Source organism: Sturnira hondurensis, unplaced genomic scaffold, assembly GCF_014824575.4.
Source record: "Sturnira hondurensis isolate 20B ecotype Veracruz unplaced genomic scaffold, ASM1482457v3 Scaffold0011384, whole genome shotgun sequence".
Classification (NCBI taxonomy): domain Eukaryota; kingdom Metazoa; phylum Chordata; class Mammalia; order Chiroptera; family Phyllostomidae; genus Sturnira; species Sturnira hondurensis.
The window spans coordinates 1-16,429 of NW_028084015.1; the positions used below are offsets into that span (position 1 = coordinate 1).

At 49.2% G+C, this 16,429-nt stretch overlaps 2 pseudogenes; both read right to left on the reverse strand.

The window, feature by feature from the left end:
• Nucleotides 1-42: 42 nt before the first annotated feature.
• Nucleotides 43-1,421, reverse strand: LOC118996633 (collagen alpha-2(XI) chain-like; annotated as a pseudogene).
• A 4,336-nt stretch (nt 1,422-5,757) lies between these two features.
• On the reverse strand, nt 5,758-16,149 carry LOC118996634 (HLA class II histocompatibility antigen, DO alpha chain-like; annotated as a pseudogene).
• Nucleotides 16,150-16,429: the final 280 nt, after the last annotated feature.

Sequence of the window (16,429 nt, forward strand, 5' to 3'; positions counted from 1 at the left end):
GACCCTGGGACCCGCCCCTCCTGGGCTCTTCCTGCTTCCCACCTGACAGCCCCGTCTGAATTCCTTGACATATGGGCTGTCCGGGCTCAGCTCATCCTCATTGGCTCCCCTGAGCTTCCGCTGGCCTTCCGGGGCCGCCCCAGAGCACGGGTAGGACACGTCCTGGTGGGCGGAGACGCTGAGCAGCCTCAGGAAGGAGAGCTGGACCACGCCTACTGGGGAACCCTCTGAGTCCACGTAGGAGAACTGGCAGGAGAGGGGGCTGGGTCAGGGCCGGCAGGGCAGCCAGAAGACCGGGGCAGGGGCGTGAGCAGGGAGCAGGTGGGAGGAAAGGGCTGGGGAGAAAAGAGGGCCCAGTGGGAGCCAGGAGACTGGGGGGAAAGAGCAGGCAAACATAAGTCTTGGGTTGCCAAGGGAAGGAGATGAAGTGAACATTGGAGGGCTGGTGAGAAGGAAAGAAGGCGCAGGAAAGGGGAAGGGCCAGGGGGCTTGTCACACAAACCCACAACTCACTCCACCCTGACAGGGAGGGGGCAGACCCCGGCCAGCTCTCCCCTGAGTGACGTCATCCCGAGGCAGCACACAGGTCTCCCTTCCCGCAGTGAAGTTGCAGAACACCCTGAAGGCGTCCCGAGCACAGCCCTGGTTGGGGTCAACCCAGTACTCTCCTGTGGGGTGAGGGAGAGGGGAGGGGCAGGGCCCTGAGCTCTTGGACCCAAGATGCGCTTTGCCCCACATTCCCACTTCCCCAGCTCTCCCCACAGTGCCGCCACCTCCCAGCCCTGGGACACAGGGCCCCTAACACAGGCCCCCGCTTCAGTCTCCCTCATCACCTGTACCCCTGCCCCACCCATGATACCCGGACCCCAGCAGCACCTCCAGGCTCCTGGTTGGATGTGTGGCTCTGGGTCTGCACATATGTCTGTGTGCACACACATGTATGTGGACATGGGGCTGGTGCACGCTGGTGTAACCGTATCAGCCTCTGGTGCTGAAATACTTCTGACCTGATTGGTGTGTAGCCGCTGTGCCAGTCCCCTCAATCCTCACTGCCCCCCCGACACTTTCCCCAAGATTGACGCAGCAGCCATCCTGCTGGCCCACGCCCGAGATGCTGTGAACAGCTTTGCATCCCCCAAGGCCGGCACTGAGCATCTGGCAGCTCTGGGTGGCAGAGCTTCAGATCCTGGCAGGTGTGAGCAGGGCTGTCCTGGGTCCCTGTGGGCCGTCTCATCTGCTCTCCGTCTCACAGGGAGCTGAGTGAGCCAAAGACCTCCAGCTCCCAGGACTGCGGGGGAGGGTAGCCCAGTTGGTGTGACCTCACCTTCCTGCATCAGGCAGCTCCCGTCCACTGAGTGCAGAGTCTTCCTGTGTGTCTGGATGGGTAGGGGCTGGATCACCTCTCCCCGGGACCCCAGACACAGGGGTCAATGGAGAGGGTGGGGGTGGGCAGAGAAACACCAGGGCAGAGAGGGACAGTCAAAGAACCAGGCCATGACTCCCCAGTCACTGGGTGTCCAGGAGGGCCCTGGACGCCCTTCTCTTTCTTCGGTCTGGCTGGGCCTCACCAAAGGACGCAGAGCTGTGACGCTTCAGTCATTGGTGCTGGGCCACAGGGCTGGTGAGACACTCACTATTCTCTTTGAGTCTCTGTCTTTTCATTGCTACACTGAGAATGACACACGTCTTCCTGAAAAGGTTGTTGTGAAAGTGAAATGAGATCTGGCACTTGGGAGGGTTCAGTAAACAGTGGGTGTTAATGTTGCCAGAACAAGAAAGGAAACGATGACCTCACACAAGAGGGAAAATAAGAGAGAAGAGACTGGGGATGGAACGCAGCACCTGGGGCTACAAACCGGCTGCAGTCCCCACCCCTCTGGCCCACCTGAGCACCAGCCCTGATGGCCCTGGTTCCACAGGGACTCAGCAGGGCAGAGGGGTGATGGCGGGCAGGATCACAGCTCTGGTCTGGCTCCTTCCATCTTCAGGGGCATCTGCAGCGGCCAGTGAGCCAGGCAGTGAGGAGGACAGGAGGCAGCGTGGGAAGTGGAGAGCTTTTCTCCCCAAGGGAACGGCACGGTTCCTTCTGAAAAGTCAGGATAGATGAGCTTGTTTTGTGTAGGTACCAGTTCTCTGTGTGAGCAATTCACGTGTCAGGTCCAGTGGAGACAGTTGCGTTTTGTGGTTGCCGGTGTGTTTTATCTTTATTGGTTCATTATTAGGATTTTTATACATTCAGTGATTTCAGTTGAGTGTGGTCATTTTTCCGATGCTCGAATGGTCCCAAATGAGAACCCCTTCACGCTGGCTGCTGTTTCTTCTGACAGGACTCTGTCAGTCTTCGAAACGTCCCCGTTTTCTACAACACGCTTGCCTTGTCTCCCCGTAACCCAGACCTGAAGTCAGTCCGTCTCCAGGAAGCTCCGTCTCCGTCCCGGACAGTGGGGTTTGGAAGCTGCAGTCAGGGCTGGGGCTGCTCATTGCTGCCGAGGCGTCATTGGTTCTGGGCTGTCTGTTTGCTGGGGCTGGACTGTATAGATATAGAGTAAGTTATTAGTTAGGATTGATGTTCGTTATAATTCAGCTTCTTTATTCTACCTTTTCATACATTGAAGATCTTGGTTCCTAATTATGTCAGTAATTACTGATTTCCCCTGTCATCTAATATACATAGTTTAAAATAATACACAGTATCACCATTAACAATGACTATTAAAACTACTGAGTGATGTTTGATATTTGGGGGAATTTTTTTGCCCTTAAAACATATTCCAGTAAAAATATACAGCATTGTTTTCTAGTTAGTTTAATTTTTTAACTAATTGCTTTAACTAACATTTTCTCTGTATGTTTTACTTGCTTCTGTTTGTTTTAAATTTTACAAGTTTTTGTTTGGTTTTTATAAAAATTGTACAGCATATATACATTTCAAAAGTCAATATTGCTCAGCTGGTCAGAACATCATGCTGATGCACCAGAGTTGCTAGTTCGATCCCCAGTCAGGGCACAGACAATCAGCCAATGAGTGAATCAGTAAGTGGAACAACAAACTGAGGTTTCTCTCTCTCTCCATTTTCTCTCTCAAGTAAATAAATAAAATTTCTAAAAATTCAATGCTCACTATTGCTTCAAACCCATTTCATCTAATTTATCCTCCTTTCCCCTCATTTTCATAAATTTCTGGTTGATTGATAGTGTGGCTTTTCGCAAATGTCTGTTTCCCTCTTTCCTACCCCAAAGGTAGCACATACCCGACACTTCTTTGCATCTTGGATTTTCCACTACATCATAGACATCCCTCCACATTATTTCAAAGTGACATCCCTCCCCCTGGCAGGTGTGGCTCAGTTGGGTGGAGCACTGACCTGTACACCCACAGGCTGCAGGTTCGATTCCTGCTGAGGGCACCTGCCTAGGCTGCGGTTTGATCCCTGGTTGGGGCACTTACAGTAAGCAACCAATCGATATTTCTCTCTCACGTTGGTGTTTCTCTCCCTCCCTCTCCCTTCCCCTCCCTCTGAAAGCAATGAAAACTGTCCTTGGGTGAGGCTAGAAGACAGCAAAACAAAGCAAACAGGAGAGACCCCCCTCATTCTTTCTGTCAGCGGCACGTTACCCCGCCGTGTGGAGGTGCCCCGGCTTCTCAACTCCCCCCGCTCTCCCTGAGCGCGTTCTCACCTTTGCAGCTGCAGACTCGGCGTGTCCGTCTTAAATGGCTGTTCANTCTGGACATGTCATTAGAAATTTGAGAGCTGAATGGACGCATTTGACTCTTTAGTCAGTTCGCTGTTTCAACATTTGTTGAGTAACCACCATGTTCCAGGTGTTACAGTCAGAACTTGAACTTGGGGCCGAGTCACAGACTGCAGGCCTGAAGGAAGGGGTGAGGGGCAACTGGGAATCCAGCCTCGCCCCAGGAGTGGGGCTGAGGCTCTAGGGAGGAGGCAGCAGAAAGTTCCAGGGGCAGAAGTGCCAGGGAGCCCCCGCCCCAGGAAAACTGGGGCTGGCTCAGATTGGAGCCTGTACAGCAGGGGAACAACCACAAGAGGGAGCCAGGTCACAGCTGGTGCTCCCTGAGGGGAGGGACGGCTTCCCTGAAGGCAAGGTCACTTCCCTGGGGCTTTCCAGGGGTAAAGAAGCAAAGGCAGCACCATCCAGAACATGTCCAAACCACAGACTCCCCATCCCTCCCCCTCCCTCTCCGAGGGCTGGTTCATAGATCTGGGTGAAGCCTGCACTTTTTAACAGGCTCCCAGATTCTTTCATGTCATTGTGATTTGAAAACCACCTCTCTACCCGACTCCTTTGGTCCTTGACATAAATTAGTTCGTATGGTTGCTTTTCTCTCTGTGTACTTTTTATTTTCTTCACAGTAACCAGTATCTTTAAGCCACACATTTAGAAAGCATTCAAGTTGAACTCTTAAAAATACCTCCTCTCTCTGTTTTTTAATCCACATCAGAGGACGCTTTGTCATTCAATCTTCTGTTTTTTTGAGAGAGGGAGAAGGGAGAGAGACAAACATCCATGCAAACCCACAATCTAGAAATGAGCCCTGACCCGGAATTGAACCCACAACCTTTTTGTTACAGTAGGATGTCCCAACCCACTCAGCCACGGTGGCCAAAGCTAGACCTTCCCTCCTCCTAGACACCTGCAGATCTACTCCACACCCTCTTAACTCATCGGCTGACCCCAGGTTGAGGAAGCGGTCATCTTATCCAGGCCTCAGTAGACTCGATGTCACGCACATGACTCTAGGGAATGTGGAAAAATATGACGCTGGTACATCACGGCTAGACTCCGATGGACTCTTCATTACTCGCATGAACCTCCCTCACCCTGTGCCCAACAGAACTGGCGCTGGTTGCAGGTAGTTGCAAGGAACAGACCACTCTGCATCCTGTTCAGGGCAAACCTCAAATCTGAAGGCAAACTCCGTCAAATCCCTGGGAGCAGCCCATTCATAGTAACACACACTGGGCCCTGAATCAATGTGCCAAATGAATCCGGGCCAGCCTGATGTTAACTGCCAATCAAATGACCAGGTGGTCATTCTCAGTGACCATCACCCAGAATCCCCTGTCCCAAGTCCCAGCATCCCTCACACCCGGGGGAAATAACTGGCCATGGACCGGTGAGAAGATCCAGTGTGAACATCACTAACAGATTTCTTGCTGCTAGTCAGAGCTGTGGGTAGAGCAACCAAGTGTGTGTGTGTGTGTGTGTGTGTGTGTGTGTATGTTCTTTTTATGTGTATGTGTGTATACCTGTGTGACTGTGTGTTCATGTGTCTGTGTGTGTGTGCTGATGTGTGTGTGCTGATGTGTGTGTGTGTGTATTTGAGGAGAGCAGGGTTGCTAGTTGGAGCCCCACAAGTCCTGCCATGAGTACTGGGGACAGAAAGGAGCAGACCTAAGGGACAGAGGTCAATCCCATTCCAGGTCAGCATAGGGGGACGTACTAGGACCCTGGCACAGATCTCACAAGGGCTACCAGAAACGTCGAGGAATTGTAGGAGTCTCCCACCATCCATTTCTATAAGAATGGCCATTTCCTACAGGAGAAAAGCCCACATGACCAAGGCTGATCAGGCTCACAGTTCTGGGATCCTACCTCTGACCACCACCACCCCAAAACCTCCCCTCTCCCTGCCTCTCATCTTCTCTTCTGTTCCCTGTCCTCTCCTTGTCCCTGTCACCCTTCCCTGACTCCATTCTTCCCCACAATGTTTCTGACTCCCCACCCTCATTCCATTCAGTCTCTTTCATTCCTCTCCAGACCCTGGGCACTACAGCTGGGGGCATTGGGCAAGCAGGTGCCTGTGACAATGAGGACGGTCCCTGTGAGGACACCCACCAGGCTGATGGCCAGTCCTAGGGCTCAGACCAGGGTCTCTGTGGTGTCTGGCACTGAGCTGGGCACCTGGGGCTCTGGGAGAGAAAGGAAGGTCGGGGTGCAGGGAGGGATTCTGGGGTAAAGGAGAGCTGAACTGAGAGGAGTGGGCTGGAAGGCTCCACACCCCAGTGAAGGAGGAACGGCCATCCTGGCCCCAGTGCCCCCGACAGCTGCAGGCAGTGTCTGCCGAGGGCACGAAGGTCAGGTATTAGAAGTTGGGGAGCAAGTGCTCGGGCTGGGAATAGAAGCTGCTCTGGGCCACCCTGTCGGCGAGTGTTTGACCACTGCACCTCCCAGTGGCGTTGATCACAGGGGGAAGATGTTGTCCAGGATGCAGATGAGGACGTTGGGCTGGCCCAGTTGCACAGGAGACTTGGGGAGCACAGTCACCCTCGGAGGCACGAGGAGAAACGACGCCCTGAATCCCAAAGGATCATCCCTGCAGCTGGGCCTTATGAGGACTGGGACCGAGGGACATTTCCTCCTATGCAGCCATCTGTGGGCAGGTGGCCCCTGGGACTGGAGCGGATGGGGGCAGAGGGAGGAGAGACTGAGGGGGCAGTGGGGGCTCCAGCAGCTCCTGCATCTGACAGGCCCCTGAAGGGGAGTCCTGGTGGGAGGGCGCCTTCCTCCAGAAGGAGGGGCTGCGGAGGGGCTGGGAGAGATCTAGAGCCTCCTGGGAAAGGAAGGGGCTCAGCACCACAGGCGCAGACTCTGGGAGCCCAGTGCCAGTGCAGATGGGGGCCTGTGAGGTGGGAGGAGGCGGCTCTGGGCTTCCCTTGGCTGCAGGAGGAGGGGGAGTCAGAGGAAGGGCCAGGTACCGCTGGTGGCTCTGGTGTGGATGGAGCATTCCAGCAAAATATCCAGATGAGCTGTCATCGTCACAATGCTGGCCAGCCCCTCCTCTTCAGCTCCACAGAGACCAGCTGCTCCCCTTGAACTCATGGGTGAGCTGTCCCAAGGCCCCGTAGGACTGGTGGAAGGATGGCCCATAGGTGTGCATGTGGTCAGCTGAGTTCAGGTCAGGGAGAGAGAAGAAATGTGTACGTCTCATCCATGACACGTGCTATGTTAAGTCTCTGAGCCTGAGCCCCACCTGGGTTCTCAGGGGACAAGCCCTGTTCTGACCTGAGCTGGTCCTTGGAGACTGGAAGGGCTGCTGGGCTAGAAGGGAGAGGACCGAGGGGAACTGATACGTGCCGGACACTCTGGCCACACAGAGACTCGGGTGTGGCCCGGCCCACCAGGCTGGGAAGCGCAGAGGCTGCCTAGCAACGTGCTCAGGGTCCCCGAGGTGAGATCCTGGCCCTGACCCGCTGTTCCAACTGCGCTGTCAGGTCCCATGTGTGAGATGAGGGTGCGTGGGCGTGCGGTGAGGAGGTGAGTGAGGGCAGGAGCACCGGTGGGCTTCGGGCACAGAGATGCCGCGTGGATGGGTGTGAGGGGAAAAGGCGGTGGTGGCAGGGGTAAGATTTGTGACATAGGAACCAGAGGCGAGGACAAGGCGGCCCAAGGGATGGCTGAGAGCACTGGGAAAGAGGTCAGAAATTCAAGGTTCGTGTCTGATTCGCCCATCTCAGGGCGTCGTGATTGGACCTGTCTCTTCCCATAACTGAAATCAGTTTTCTGAAAATTATTGGTTAAGTTGTAATTGATAAGGTTCCTTTTTTCTCTTATTTTCTCTGTTTATGTTGCAACTTCTGCTTAATTATATTTTATATCTTAAAATTCAATATTATTTTTGTACTACTTCCAAGTGTACAGCATAGCATTTAGACAATCATACACTTTTCAAAGTGTCCCCTCTGGTATTTCAAGCGCCCACCTGGCACTGTAGAGTTGTAACGAATTGTTGACTATATTCCCTGTGCTGTACATTACACCCCCAAGACTGTTTTGTAACTACTGTGTGTACTTCTTAATCCCTTCACTTTTTCCGCCCAGCCCCCGACTCTCCTCCTCTCTGGCAACCATCAGCCTCTTCCCTGTATCTGCTAAGATCCCTATAGCATTCTGGGAAGTTGTCTGTTCAGGAGTCACTGAGGGATGGCTGTGTGCCCAGCACGATGCCAAAGAAACACAGACAAACCAGCTGTGGACCCCACATACACAGGGCTCACTTCTGGAGCAGAACAAAGACAGATAAACAGGTGACCAGGGATGAGAGCTGCAGTAGAACCGGACTTGAAGTCAGGAAGGGGTGGAGAAATCAGAGTGCTGGGAGGCAGAAGGATGGAGGTTTGGGAGGAATAGGGGAGGCACCTGAACCTGAAAAAGTCTGAGCCAGACCCTGGCTGGCTGGACTGAGCTGCACTTGTCCTTTAGGTTCAGAAGGGACATGAGAGGTGAGAGGGAGTGGGGCTCTCCTGGGAAGGGAAGTTGCCCTTGAACCTCAGAGGGAGAGGAACAATTCATGCTCTTTACTGTCTCTCACATGAGACAACACCCCAAATGTCTTCACCCAGTGGCCATCAGCTCTCACCATTGATGACCCCAGCTTCGTGGGGGCCCAGGAGGGTCATCAAGGTGTGGAGTCCCAGTGGTCTCACTGAGGACCACTGCCCTCTGGTGCTTTAACTAAACAAGTCTCTGTGGGTGTGGGGGTAGAGGAACAAGGCAGAGGTAAAGAAGAGGAAACCAGACTCTAGAATGGGGGAGCACCCTGCTGTATTCAGCCAATCAGAGACATCCTCTGTGTTCATGTGGCTGTTGCTGGGCAAAAAAGGGAAGAAGAGCCTGGGTGAGGAGACCAAAGAATTCACTGGGTCCTTGTGCACCAGGGAGGCTTGGTCCATGAGAGCGTCAAAAGGAAATTTCTGTTTGGGGGCCAAGGAGGGACTTCTGTCAACTGTTACCACATCCTCCAAGAGGGACACGGGGAGAACAGGCTGTCAGAGCAGTGAATAGCTGAGCTCGGACAGACCCTCCCTCAGAGCTGGTCCGCAGTGCAGACAGTCATGCTCTCCCTGGGAGTTTCTGCACATGAATTTGGGGTTAAAATGTAAGTTTTACTTAGAAATTTGAAACTGGAATCCGTGGTTATTCGATAGAGTAAAAATACTTTAAACCTGTTAATCACTTTAGAAAGTACTTTTATTTCATTGTGTGAGACAAACAATGTGCTAACTGTTGGAGATGCTCAGTCTCAGGAAGGCTGTGAGGAGCGTCAGTGGACTGATCAGAGGCAGAGGGTGCTGTGTGACCTCCATTTGTCCCCACGGGTTCCTGGGCACCCTTCTGCATGTTGCCTGGGGCTGACCTGAATCCCACACTCGCCTTGGCTTCTGGCTGGGCTCGGCCCATGGGAGGCATTGGCAGAATTTCATTCAATATTAAAAGTATCTATATCAAGCTCACTGTCCTTCCAGGTAAAGAAAAATCGAACCGAATGTCTGCAGACCGTTTGTCAGAGACCATGAAATAATGATTTTCAACGTGGAAGGGATCTAAGGAAGCATCAGAGTCTGTGGGTCCAAAGCCAGCTGCAGGAGAGAATCACCTGGGGAGCTTGCTGAGAACATGGACTCCTGGGCTCCATCCTGCCCTGAGTTAAAGTAGTCTTTCCAAGGGCAGGGACAGGGCATCTGTGCGCTTAATGTGATACTTAGGTGATTCTCAGGCTGACTTCTGGCAAAAAAACAAAACCAAAACCAAAAACCTTCTGATGTACTTCTCTTGATGGATAAAGGGACCCTCCACTGAGTGGGGCAGATCACGGCTTCTGACTGCAAATCAACCAACTCACAACTGGCAACAGACGTGGGCGGCACAGTTTACGGGAACTGTCACCTTAGTTCTTTCTGTGCGCTTCCCCCAGCCCAGCACACCGTGGGCGCTCAGTAGCTATTTGCCCATGAACCAGTGGTCGCCCCCTGCTTGGGTCCCTCCCCACCTTTCTCCTGTTGGGGGTGGGGGGGTGGGGGTGGAGCTGGAACCGTAGGTCTATCAGACACCAGATCCGTGATGAGGGAGAGCTTGTGATAAGGATGTTGTTGCTTTGTTTAGTACCAAACGGGGATTGAGTGCTTTTAATTTCAAAATATATTGGGGATTTTTAAATGTATGAGGTTTTTGTTATTAACTTCTAGCCTAATGGCACTATAATCAAGAATCTTGTCAGTATGAGGCATGTTGGGACTTCACTGAGACTTGCTCTGTGGTTGGAATGTGGTCAGTGTTGGTAATGCTTCCCATGTGCTCTGTCAGGTGATGAGTTTTATCATGTTCCTTGGTTCAGGTGTGTTCACTTTTTTCATTCTTATATCTTTCCTTTTGGGGGGGTGGACCTATAAATAAGTAAGACTAGTATATTTACTTCTTTTAAAGACTTTTATTTATTTAATTTTGGAGAGGGCAAGGGAGAGATGAAGAGAGGGAGAGAAATAGTCTGTGGTTGCCTGTGGCGTGACCCTGCTGGGGACCTGGCCCACAACTTGGTGTGTGCCCTAGACTGGGAATCGAACTGGTGACCCTTTGGTTTGCAGGATGGCACTCAATCCACTGAGCCACACCAGCCAGGGCTACAACTGGTATATTTAACATCGAGCTACGACTGTATGATTTTTCTATTTGTTTCTATTTTTTAAATCAATATTTGCCCTCTATCTGTTCAGGTTATTAGGAGCTTAGTTTTGGGAGTTATATTTTCAATGAATCGAGGCTTTTCCCAGTTTGTACTGACAGTCTTGTTCTGTCTGATGTTAACACGGCAGCACAGCTTTCTGTTTGTCAGTGTTTGTTTGGCATGTGCAGGTCTATGCACGATGCTTCAGGTAGAGCTCTTGTAACTGTCATAAAGGCGGATTTTGCTTTGGCTTCAGTCTGACAATCCCTGTCTTCTCATTGGTGGTTCAGTCCTCGTATTAGTCAAAGGGAGCAAAGTTGCTTCTCCAACAAGTACAAGCAATCCCAGTGGCTGACAAAAGACAGGGTGACCTTTCACCCACGTGCAGTCTGAGGCAGGTTGCAGCCTCTCAGTAGCTCTTCTCCAGAAAGTGACTCATGAACCCAGGGAGCTGCATGTTGCATCTCCACTACCAAGAAGAACTTTGCTTCCAGATGTGCAGACTGGAGGGAGAGCCTGGGGAAGGCACGTCCGTTCCCAGAGCTTTGGACAGAGACCCCGTGCTATCTCTGCTCCCAACCCACCGGCAAGGACCAAACAGTGGCCCATTCATGTGTGATGGGGGTTGAGAAAAGGCAGTTTAGTCGTGTGTTCAGGAAGAAGGAATGGCTTCGTGACCACAGACATAGTCTTTGCTCATCCCCACTATACTTACCGTGATTATTGGTGTATTTGGACTCATTTCTAATACCTGATTTAAACATGTTTTAAATGTAGGTATTCATATGGCAAATCTTCTTAAGCTTTGCCTGCTTGAGAAAACGTTTGTTGTAGCATTACTTTTAAAGAAAATTTAGCTGTGCATTAAGTTCTACATTTGAAGTTTTTCTCTATGTCTTAAATGATATCAGCCGAATGTCATTTTGCATCCAGTGTTACAGTTAGGAAATCTGATGTCAATCTGTCCTTTGGGAATCTTTCAAATTTTCCCATTGTCTTTGATATTTTGTTTTCTTGTAGCTAAAATGGGTTTTTCCTTCTCTTGCTGTAGGATGTTGTGGGTCTTCTCTACTGTTTGATGCTGGAAGTTCATTTCTTTCATCCTCTCTATTTTTATTTTTTTCTCTCTTTGAAATTCATATTATCCTTGTTAGAGCACTGATCTCCTCCCTCTCTTTTGAATTTTCTATTCTATATTCAATTTCTTTTTATCATTTTATTCAATTACAGGTGACATACAATATCATATCAGTTTCAGGTGTACCCCACAGTGACTAGGCATTTACATACTTTAAGAAGCAACCAGCTCCAGTGAGGCTGATACCCACCCGCACCCACACACAGTTATTACAACGTTACTGACTGTTTCCTACGCTGGACTTCACATCCTGTGACTCTTCCGCAACCGCCAATTCCTACTTCTCCATCCCTTCACCCTTTTCACCCGCTCCCCCAGCCTCCCTCCCATCTGGCAACCACCATTCTGTTCTCTGCGTCTATGAGTGTTTTCTGTCTTGTTGGCTTGTTTCTTTTGTTTTTTAGATTCGACCTATAAGTGAAAGCATATGGTGTTTCTCTTTCTCTGTTAGACTTTATATTCCATTTCTTTATCCTTCTTTTATTCTGGAGAGTTCTTCAGTGCAGTCCTCTGACTTACTCATTGTTTTTCAGGTGTGTCTCTCACACTATTTATTGCCATTAATGGTGTTTTATTTGGACTATTATATATTTTACACCTAGAACTTCTCTATAGATTTCCCTGTATTCCCTATATTTTTATAATAGCTTCTTTCATTTTTAATGCATTGTCATGCCCCTTTTACATGGCTAGTCTATATTTTCTAATACTTCCTTTTTTAAGGACAGATATGGCCTGTTTGTTGGTTTTTCTTTTGAGGTGGTGACACTCTTTAAAGACAGGGGGGTGTTGTTTTGTCTGGTGTGTGCGCACCTGTGTCGGTGCCCTGTGTGTACAGAGAAGGACGGGAAGGAGTGCTGGTGAGGTGCTGGGAGAGTGAATGACATGGCAGTCAGTTGTGACCGTTGTCCCCGTATCCTCTGGACTCCAGCAGGGACTTCAGTCCCAATTTTCCTTCCAACCCTCATACAGCTGTATGATAGTCAGGGTCTGGCGCTGTCTCGTGCACCATGGGACAGGCAATGACTGTCCAAGGACAATAATGGGGAAGGCAAGAGCAGACACATGGTTTTTCACTGTTGTTCAGTTACAGTTGTCCCACCATTTCCCCCACTGCTCCCCTCTGCCCCATGAAGAGCAGACTTTTCTGACGGGTCTCTCGCACTACAGTGAGCAGCTGGCTTGCTTGTTCAAAGCACCTTTCATTCTCACCAGGTGTCCTCCCTACTTTCCCTCTGTGGTTTCCCAGGGTTCATTTGTATGTGTGGGAAATGACAACACATGCTAATTTATCCTGGCAGGAAGCAGTGTCTCTATTAGTTTTTTGTAATATTTATGTATGAACAACATTTTCTCCAAGATGAAAAGATCAGTGGGTCATGATTTAGTGAATCTTTGTCATACAGCCTTCCCACTTCCCAAATGCTAGTATGGTGTTAAATAAATGCTTGTCAAATAAACAAAAATAAAAGTTAAATAAAGTGGGAGACTTCCAGCCAACATGGAGGCATAGGTAGACACACTGTGCCTCCTCACCCACCAAAAGAAGGACAACAATGAATTTAAAAGCAAACAACAACCAGAACTGACAGAAAATAAAACTGTATGGAAGTCTGACAACTGAGCACTTAAAGAAGAAACATTCATCCAGCCTGGTAAGAGGGTTGGAGACCGGCAGCTGGGTAGAGAGGACTTGAGGCCAGATGGCAGCTGGCAGACCAAGGAGTCTCACATTTGTGTGCAGATAAACCGGGAGGAACAACTGGGGAGTGAGACAGACCGTGCAACCCAGGGTACCAGTGGGGAAATAAAGCCTCAAAGCCTCTGGTTGACAATTCCTGTGGGAGTTGAGGTGCCAGCAGGAGAAACTCCCAGCATCACAGGAAAGTTTGTTGGAGAGAACAACAGGATCACAGAACATACCCAAGCCCACCCAGGGATCAGCACCAAAAGGACCCAATTTGCTTGTGGATAGCAGGGGAAGTGACTGAAAACTGTCAGGGAACAGAGCAAGCAACATTTTTCCCCCTTAGAACTCTCCCCCACATACAGTACCACAATGCAGCGGCATGGGTTGCCACCCTCTGGTGAACAACTAAGGCTCTGCTCCTTAGGGTCTAACAGGTGCACCAAGACATATAAAAAAGTGGCCCAAATGAAAGAACAGATCAAAGTTCCTGAAAAAATATAACTGAGCAAAGAAGAGATAGCCAATCTATCAGATGCATAGTTCAAAACACTGGTAATCAGAATCCTCACAAAAATGGCTGAGTATGGTGGTAAATTAGATGGGAAATAATGAAAGCTATGCTAAGTAAAATGAAGGAAAATGTACAAGGAATCAAAAGTGAAGGGAAGGAAACTGGGACTCAAATCAATGGTTTGGACCTAAAAGAAAAAATAAACATTTAACCAGAACAGACTGAAGAAACAAGAATTCAAAAAAATGAGGAGAAGCTTAGGAAGCCCCACAACATCTTTAAATGTTCAACATCCGAATCATAGGGGTCCCAGAGGAACAGCAAGAATTGAAAACTTATTTGAACAAATAATGAAGGAAAACTTCCCCAATCTGGCAAAGGAAATAGGCTTCCAGGAAGTCCAGGAAGCTCAGAGTCCCAAACAAGTTGGACCCAAGGAGGAACACACCAAGGCACATCGTCATTAAGTTACCCAAGATGAAGGATAAATAGAGAATCTTAAAAGCTGCAAGTGAAAAGGAGACAGTTACCTACAAAGGAGTGCCCATAAGACAATCAGCCAACTTCTCAAAAGAAATCTTGCAGGGAAGAAGGGGATGGAAAGAAGTATTTGAATTCATGAAATCCAAAGATCTACATCCAAGATTGCTCTATCCAACAAAGCTTTCATTTAGAATGGAAGAGCAGATAAAGTACTTCTCAGATAAGGTCAAGTTAAAGGAGTTCACCATCACCAAGCCCTTATTATATGAAGGGATCAAGGTACTTATTTAAGAAATAGAAGACAAAAATCTGAAAAGTAAAATGACATCAAACTCACAGTTATTAGCAACCAAACCTAAAACAAAAAACAAACTAGGCAAACAACTAGAACAGGAACAGAATCACAGAAATGGACATCAGCAGAGGAGTGGGAGGGTGAGAGGGGAAAAGGAACAGAGAATAAGTAGCATAAGTGGTAGGTGGAAAATAGACAGGGGGAAGGTAAGAATAGTATGAGAATTGTAGAAGCCAGAGAACTTATGTGTGTTACCCATGGACATGAACTAAAGGAGGGGAATGTGGGTGGGAGGGGGTGTGTGGGTGGAGGGGAATAAAGGGGGGAAATGGTGGGACAACATTAATAGCATAAGCAATATAATATATAAAAATAATAAAATAAATAAAAAGAAAAAAGTTAAATAAAGTGAATACCAGTGGTTCTAAGGAGAGACATCCCATACTGGGAACAAATACCAGAAATAGATACAGGCTCATCAAAAATATCTGAGTAAACTGTCTACTCTTTGACTATGACAGATTCAATTACTCTACATGGTCCAAAACAATGATTTGAAGAAAATGGTAGTTGTATCTATCTTGTTCTCTGGCCTGATAAGTTAAGGTGTTAGACGATATTATTCAGTAAATACAGATCTATGAAACACCTACTCTGCCCAGGGCACTGTGCCCTGCAGGGAAACAGAGACGAGGAGGACAGGGCCCCTCCTTCTGGAAATGTGTTGTCCAATACAGTAAAGACCTGCCCATGTGGCTATGGAACCCTTGCAATCCTGCCAGCTGGATGAGATATACTTTAAACATAAAGTGACTGGAATTCAAAGGTTAAAATATGTGTTATTTGTATTACACTACATCTTATATTATATTACAGATGCTCTTTGACTTATAATTGGGTGACATCCCGATAAACTTATTGTAAGTTGAAAATATTAAACTTCAAAAATGCATTTAGGCCTTGGCTGGGTGGCTCAGTTTGTTGGTGTCGGGGCCTAAAGACACCAACAAACCAGATTGCATCTGGCTCGGCAGATGCAATCTATCAAGAAGATCGCACCAGGAGGGCTTGGCTAAGGCAACCCAAACAGGATACTGTAGCCGAGCCAGGTAGCCCCCACCCTTGGGGGCATCCCTGGATCACGAGTACTAACTACCAATCAAGATGCTGATCACACGCCCACCCACCAACCATCGCTAAGAGCATGCAGTGAGCATGCACAGGACAACCTATCAGAACCACTTCTCCTTTCCCCCTGCCCCCTATATAACAGCCCCGCCCAAAATAAAATTTGCAGCTTGATCAGAATCCTTTGTCTTGCTGCCATTCTTCGCGCCTCTTGTTCCCATCCCTATTCATCTGTTTCAGGTAGACTCGGGACCCCAGTTGACTGTTCCGTGGGACGGAACAACTGGCGCCCAACGTGGGGCCCCCGGAGACTGCTTGAACGGACCGCCGTACCCGTAAACCGATACCCGCTCGAAGCGCCACGACTGCCCGACCGCAAGACGACTTCTGGATTGTGACCGCCCCCCCAGACAGTGGCATTGGCCGGGTAAGGCCCAATCATGGGAGAAGCATGTTCACAGAATGATATATTTGTTAGCCAATTAAAAGAATCCCTCAAGGTGCGTAGAATTCGGGTTCGTAAGGAAGATTTACATTCATTTTTTGCTTTTATTTTTAAAACGTGTCCATGGTTCCCCCAGGAAGGCACGATTGACTCTCGAATATGGAATCGGGTCGGGGATTGCCTTAACTATTACTACCGTGTTTTTGGCCCCCAGACTGTCCCTAATACCGCCTTCAATTATTATAACCTCATAAAAGACGTCCTCACTAATCAGTGT